At 46.1% G+C, this 7,500-nt stretch overlaps 1 protein-coding gene across 6 annotated transcripts in view; it reads right to left on the bottom strand.

Moving 5' to 3' along the window:
- LOC128688910 (long-chain-fatty-acid--CoA ligase 1) overlaps positions 1 to 7,500 on the bottom strand; it is a 115,059-nt gene that overhangs the window by 105,877 nt on the left and 1,682 nt on the right. Inside the window, exon 1 of one of the 6 annotated variants that reach the window (XM_053776954.2) lies at positions 2,855 to 2,967. The exons of 3 other annotated variants lie outside the window; for them this stretch is intronic. The gene's annotated coding sequence lies outside the window, so the exon portion shown is untranslated. Of the gene's footprint in view, positions 1 to 2,718; positions 2,968 to 7,500 lie in introns of those variants that run through there. 2 more of the 6 variants (XM_053776955.2, XM_053776953.2) reach the window with 2 other exon arrangements.

Below are 7,500 nucleotides of genomic sequence, written 5' to 3'. Positions count from 1 at the left end.
TTTATCCTAACGTGTTTATCCTAGTGTAAATGTATTTATTATGCTAGTGTTTGTTATCCTAGTGTAGATGTGTTTATCCAATTATAGGTGGTTGTTATCCTAATACAGGTGTTTCTCATCCTAGCGTAGATGAGTTTATCTTAGTGTGTGTGTGTGTGTGTTTATGCTAGTTTATGTGTGTATCTTATTATAGATGTGTTTATCCTAGTGTAGATGTGTTTGTTATGCTAGTGTAGGCAAGTGTGGCGTCTGGCAGCGGGTATATGCAAGGTAGTAGTCGCTATGGGGAAAAAATGACTATTCTCCGCCGCTTCGCTCTGCCTTTTTTTTTTTTTTTTTTACACGTATCAGTCTTACAGGGTAAGAGCTGCTGGTCTACCGCACCTCATTTCAAAGCGCAGTACTGTCTAAAGCAGTGGTTCCCAAACTGGGGGTAAATTACCCCCTGGGGGTAATTTAACCATTTTGGGGGGGTAATGGAGGGGTGACAGAAAAAAAGTTACGAATTCTGAAAATCAAGAAAACAATGCGGTACCCGGTATGAGGATTATTGTTAACTTTGTCTTAGTATATAAAGTTGTAAAGTAAACCTATTATAAGTAAGTAATAAAGTTAAACCAAATAACAATAAACATCAAAAACTAATATACAGTATTAGAAAAGAAGAAATATATAGCTGTGTGGAAACCCAAAAGTATTTTGACAAGTATGCTTCAGGACAAAAGTCACTCAGTAGCCCAGATCGACCTGTCCAGTACGCGTCACTCACTTCCTGAGGCTGCCTCTATTTCACACTGTCAGTTTATCTGTGAGCATCAGCCGAGGTAGACATAAGCTGGTATGTATGTGTACTGCCCTGTGCAGTATATAGTTAGTATTTACCCACTGTTACTGTGAATTTGTAGCTATTATTAATTTTATATATAATGTATGTGTGGTTCTTACGTTTTCAATGGTTTTGCTAGGATTAGCAGAGTATGCGAGGCTGTATACGTTCACGTTTAGCCATATATATCAATAATAACATTTTGTGAAAGGGGTAACATGCTTTATGTGGCATGTTAAATTGGGTAACAAGCTGAAAAAGTTTGGGAACCACTGGTCTAAAGTATACTACCACACACAGAATGCCATCCAGAACAGTCAACTAACACTCAGGTACCTCCTTACTGCTGCAAGAGTAACAGGGAAAGTAGGTGTAAAGAAACATGTCTAACGTTTCCACCCGAGCCGGGGATCGAACCCCAGCCACAGTATTTGAGCCGAGTGCGTTACAACCGAGCCACTGGGATGTTGTGCGTTTCCCGCATTCCTAGAGGCTAGGCTGTCAGCTCTGGTCGCTGCCACACTCAGTATATTAAGTTGATGAGGTATACGAGACGCAGGATGCCAGAAAATACTGCAGTTTCAGGGTAGTTATGTGAAATAAATTGGATGAAAATCCATACACTTTTTTTTAAGTGATTGCGAGTAGTCAAGAGGCTGGGGCAGGAACCGAGACGCAAACCTTGCAATCACAAATAGGCGAGTACGTTTTATTTTAAATCAATTTTAAGTATAAATATTAATTGGGTTCCAGGACACAAATAATCAAAAAATTTATTGGACACTGGTAAATAAAACCTTCAACTAAACCAGAAAATATGTTTGTGCAGCCTGTGAACGAGGCCTGGGTTCTGGGTCCCAGTCAATACTTCCTCATACAACTGATGAGAGGAAACTTATTTCTTATATAGCAGTGAGACGAGTGCTGATAGGTCACTGGTGGGTAGTGGTTGTTCACGCCTATCACCACAGTGCCTGTTATGGCTGCACCATATAGTTACCACCAGAGTGCCTGTCATGGCTGCACCACACCACTACCACCAGAGTGCCTGCCATGGCTGCACCACACCACTACCACCAGAGTGCCTGCCATGGCTGCACCACACCACTACCACCAGAGTGCCTGCCATGGCTGCACCACACCACTACCACCAAAGTGCCTGCCATGGCTGCACCACACCACTACCACCACAGGGCTTGTCATGGTTGCACCACACCAGTACCACCACAGTGCCTGTCATGGCTGCACCACACCAGTACCACCACAGTGCCTGTCATTTCTGCACCACACCAGTGCCACCACAGTGCCTGACATGGCTGCACCACACCACTACCATCACAGTGCTTGTCATGGCTGCACCACACCACTACCATCACAGTGCCTGTCATGTTATGGCTGCACCACACGTGCCATCACAGTGCCTGTTATGGCTGCACCACACCACTATCACCATAGTGCCTGTCATGGTTGAACCACATCACTATCACCATAGTGCCTGTCATGGCTGCACCACACCACTGCCACTACAGTGCCTGTCATGGCTGCACACCAGTACCACCACAGTGCCTGTCATGGCTGCATCATACCAATACCACTACAGTGCTTGTCATGGCTGCACCACACCATTACCACCACAGTGCTTGTCATGGCTACACCACACCACTACCACTACAGTGCTTGTTATGGTTGCATCACACCAGTGCCACCACAGTGCTTGTCATGGCTGCACTACACCATTGTCACCAGTGCCTGTCATGGCTGCATCGCACCAGTACCATCACAGTTCCTGTCATGGCTGCACCACACCACTACTACCACAGTCCCTGTCAATGCTGCACTCTTCTCACTGCCTGGTCTCCTCGTATCAACAACACTGAGACAGGTTTCCATGCCTGGAGTTACAACAGTCTGCCATCAACGTTCACCACTGCTATATATAGCATCGGGTGACGTTAGGTGGCAGTATGTTCGCTTCACTGCACGTGTTCACTGCACATGTTCATTGCAAACACCATCATAAATAGAGACTGTGAGGCGGGGAGGGGCGCTGCATGTGACGCAACAACAGTGAGAGCAGCACTGTTCGCTGCTGCTGCAGGCACCAACTCCCTCCGCTTCTGCTGCCGTCACGGCTGCCGTTGCCACTACCTCTGCCGCTGCCGCTGCCGCCGCCGCCGTCGATGCCGCCAGTCTCTGCTTCTACCACCATCGCATCTGCTAGTGCTATTGCCGTTGCTGCTGCCGCTGTTACTCTTGCTATTACTACTACTGTTCTGCTTCTGCCACAGTCACGGCTGCTGGTGCTGTTGCACCTGCTGCTGCTACCCCAGCTGATGATGATACTACTATGTACTGCCACTGGAGGCAGTGATGGTGGTGGTGGTGGTGGTGGTGGTGGTGGTGGTGGTGGTGGTGGCGGCGGCGGCGGCGGCGGCGGCGGCGGCGGCGGCGGCGGCGGCAAAGGCGGCCAGGGCGTGTTATGACCATGTGAAAACCTCGCACTCTCTCCATTACTGAGCGCTTTTCATTTAGTTGTCACCAGACCAACACACACATACAACAAACACCTGAGTGTTTTCATTAGCTTACACACACGTCTTCCTAAGTAAGGTGAAAAGGTGTATAGACATACAATCTCAATACACCTGCAAAATACGCTTTATAACTTCTCTCAAATGTCTGTCGTCATTTATTATTAAAATGAATTATATTATTGAGGGACGTATCCCCCAAATAAAAAAAAACTGCTTGAAAATACTTGTCAGTCAGGCGAGCCAAGGCAGTGTTGACCCTCAGCGGTAAAAATACCTAACGAAATTTACCTTTATATCAATGTTACATCGTGCAAGACTGTGCAAGATGCAATTTATAACACTTTTTAATGTTCCCCTCTGGTGCTAGGGTGATAGTCACACGGTACCATGAGAGGGACAGGCTACCATGATAGTGACCTGAGGGCTTAGGACGGGCTGAGGACAAAGGGGTTATACAGAGCCTGGGGAATGGGAGGTAACAAGATTTGATAAAGGTAATGACAGGGTTGCGCTAATTCCTTATATCAAGACAGAAGGAGGCATGAGGTAGATAAGAATGATATGTGGAGCAGATAGAATGAAGCAGGCAAAAGCCAATGGCCCATTCACTGTACTGAGATACACCACTGATGTACATTTCCCTGTACTGAGGTACACTTCCCTGTACTGAGGTACACTTCCCTGTATTAAGGTACACTTCCCTGTGCTGAGGTACACCTCCTGTACTGAGGTACACTTCCCTGTACTAAGGTACACTTCCCTGTGCTGAGGTACACTTCACTGTACTGAGGTATACTTCACTGTACTGAGGTACACTTCCCTGTACTGAGGTACACTTCCCTGTACTGAGGTACACTTCACTGTACTGAGGTACACTTCCCTGTACTGAGGTACACTTCCCTGTACTGAGGTACACTTCCCTGTACTGAGGTACACCTCCTGTACTGAGGTACACTTCCCTGTACTGAGGTACACTTCCCTGTACTGAGGTACACCTCCTGTACTGAGGTACACTTCCCTGTACTGAGGTACACTTCCCTGTACTGAGGTACACTTCCCTGTACTGAGGTACACTTCCCTGTACTGAGGTATACTTCACTGTACTGAGGTACACTTCCCTGTACTGAGGTACACTTCCCTGTGCTGAGGTACACCTCCTGTACTGAGGTACACTTCCCTGTACTAAGGTACACTTCCCTGTGCTGAGGTACACCTCCTGTACTGAGGTACACTACCCTGTACTGAGGTACACTTCCCTGTACTGAGGTACACTTCCCTGTACTGAGGTACACTTCCCTGTACTAAGGTACACTTCCCTGTGCTGAGGTACACCTCCTGTACTGAGGTACACTTCCCTGTACTAAGGTACACTTCCCTGTGCTGAGGTACACCTCCTGTACTGAGGTACACTACCCTGTACTGAGGTACACTTCCCTGTACTGAGGTACACTTCCCTGTACTGAGGTACACTTCCCTGTACTGAGGTACACTTCCCTGTACTGAGGTACACTTCCCTGTACTAAGGTACACTTCCCTGTGCTGAGGTACACCTCCTGTACTGAGGTACACTACCCTGTACTGAGGTACACTTCCCTGTACTGAGGTACACTTCCCTGTACTGAGGTACACTTCCCTGTACTGAGGTACACTTCCCTGTACTGAGGTACACTACCCTGTACTGAGGTACACTTCCCTGTACTGAGGTACACTTCCCTGTACTGAGGTACACTTCCTGTACTGAGGTACACTTCCCTGTACTGAGGTACACTTCCCTGTACTGAGGTACACTTCCCTGTACTGAGGTACACTTCCCTGTACTGAGGTACACTTCCCTGTACTGAGGTACACTTCCTGTACTGAGGTACACTTCCCTGTACTGAGGTACACTTCCCTGTACTGAGGTACACTTCCTTGTACTGAGGTACACTTCCCTGTACTGAGGTACACTACCCTGTACTGAGGTACACTTCCCTGTACTGAGGTACACTTCCCTATACTGAGGTACACTTCCCTGTACTGAGGTACACTTCCTGTACTGAGGTACACTTCCCTGTACTGAGGTACACTTCCCTGTACTGAGGTACACTTCCCTGTACTGAGGTACACTTCCTTGTACTGAGGTACACTTCCCTGTACTGAGGTACACTACCCTGTACTGAGGTACACTACCCTGTACTGAGGTACAGGTACACTGTACTGATGCACTTAACCAGACCATCCTCGTTAACAAGTGACAGAAATCACCCGCCCAAAGTGATCATGCTACTTAACCTTTCTTGCCTCTCTCTTCCTGTCTGTCCACAACTGTTCTTCTATCCTACGCCAGTCCTTCCCGTCCCCATTCTTGCTAGCCCTATTATGATCTAGCAAAACAATACACTACCCTAAGAACAATACATAAATAACCCGCAGATAGGAGACAAACTCTTGGCGACGTTTCGGCCGATTTGGACCATTAACTGGTCACAATACTCGAATACCAAAAATATGGTAGCATACAAGATTGCAACCTGATGTATGGAAGTCGATGTTTTTTTTGCTCTGGTTGGTATTATATTGTTACAGTGTGGTTGATGTTATGTTATAGTGGCCGGTTTTGTTATAGAGTGGCTGGTGTTATGTTACAGTGTAGCTGGTGTTGTTACAGTGTGGCTGGTGTTATGTTAGTGTGGCTGGTGCTGTTATAGTGTGGCTGGTGTTATGTTATAGTGTGGCTGGTGTTGCTATAGTGTGGCTGGTGTTGCTATAGTGTGGCTGGTGTTATGTTAGTGTGGCTGGTGTTATGTTACAGTGTGGCTGGTATGTTACAGTGTGGCTGGTATGTTAGTGTGGCTGGTGTTGTTATAGTGTGGCTGGTGTTATGTTATAGTGGCTGGTGTTGTTATAGTGTGGCTGGTGTTATGTTACAGTGTGGCTGGTGTTATGTTAGTGGCTGGTGTTATGTTGCAGTGTGGCTGGTGTTATGTTAATGTGGCTGGTGTTATGTTATAGTGTGGTTGGTGTTGTGTTAATGTGGCTGGCTTTGTTAGTGTGGCTGGTGTCATACTATGGTATGACTGGTGTTACATTGTTATGATATGACTGGTGTTACAGTATGACTGGTGTTATATTATGGTATGATTGGCGTTATACTGTTATGGCATGGCTGGTGTTGCATTGTGTTAATTTAGTGTTGGTGTTATTGTATTGTTATAGTTGGTGTTATGGTCTTGTTATAGTTGGTGTTACTGTGGTAAGTTATGGGTTTTGTTTTCATGGGCAGTGTTCCTGTCTTATGGATGGTGTTATTGTTTTGAGCGGTGTTGTGTTGTGGCTGGTGTTATTATGGGTGGCGTTGTGTTATGGGCTGTTATTGTATTATGGGTGGTGTTATTGTTATGGGTGGTGTTATTGTTATGGATGGTGTTGTGTTATGGGTGGTTATTGTGTTAAGTTATGGCTGGGGGTGTTAAGTGTGACACTTAGTACACTTAGCATGCTCCTCTGACCAACCTACCAGGTTCACACAGCACTACCTGTGTTGGGTCGATGCTTCCTTCATGGGAAGAACGAAACGAAATGAATTTCCTTTACCAACGATCACCTCAAACATATTCCTTTCTAACGCAAACAAGTAAAAGAAAACGTGCTAATATGGATAACTTTACCTAAAGAATGTAATGTGTTACATTGTAAATGCACGTATTTGTAAATAAAATTAAAGATTTTTGAGAACAAAGGAATGAAACAAAGTGAGAAAGCGGAGTACTGCAGTGAGAAACCCCGGCGGGCTGTGATTGGTCGAGCCGTGGGAGGGTAACATCGCCTGATCCACGAGGACCAATCAGCGCGGGGCTTCCACATCGATCCTGGAGTCCGGACAGTTGCCGAAGAGTATTCCATATTCCAGTCCCAGTCAGCATGACCACTGTTTTTATCTTTCAAAACATATTCTTCAGTAATTGCAGACTCATTCTACACTCATTTCAGGAGGCCCCTAAGACATGTACTCCAGCCTGACAGCTATCAGTAAGATTTTGGTTCCTATGCATGTCTTAAAGGCACAATATATGGGCCAAGATCATAATGTCCTGCACCTTACAGGAGTTACCAGGTAATTACGCAGGTTTCTTGTTCTTTGATGTCATATTTGAAAAGGTA

Source organism: Cherax quadricarinatus, chromosome 16 (assembly GCF_038502225.1).
Source record: "Cherax quadricarinatus isolate ZL_2023a chromosome 16, ASM3850222v1, whole genome shotgun sequence".
In the NCBI taxonomy this organism is placed as follows: Eukaryota; Metazoa; Arthropoda; class Malacostraca; order Decapoda; family Parastacidae; genus Cherax; species Cherax quadricarinatus.
This window is presented reverse-complemented; position numbering and strand designations above follow the sequence as displayed.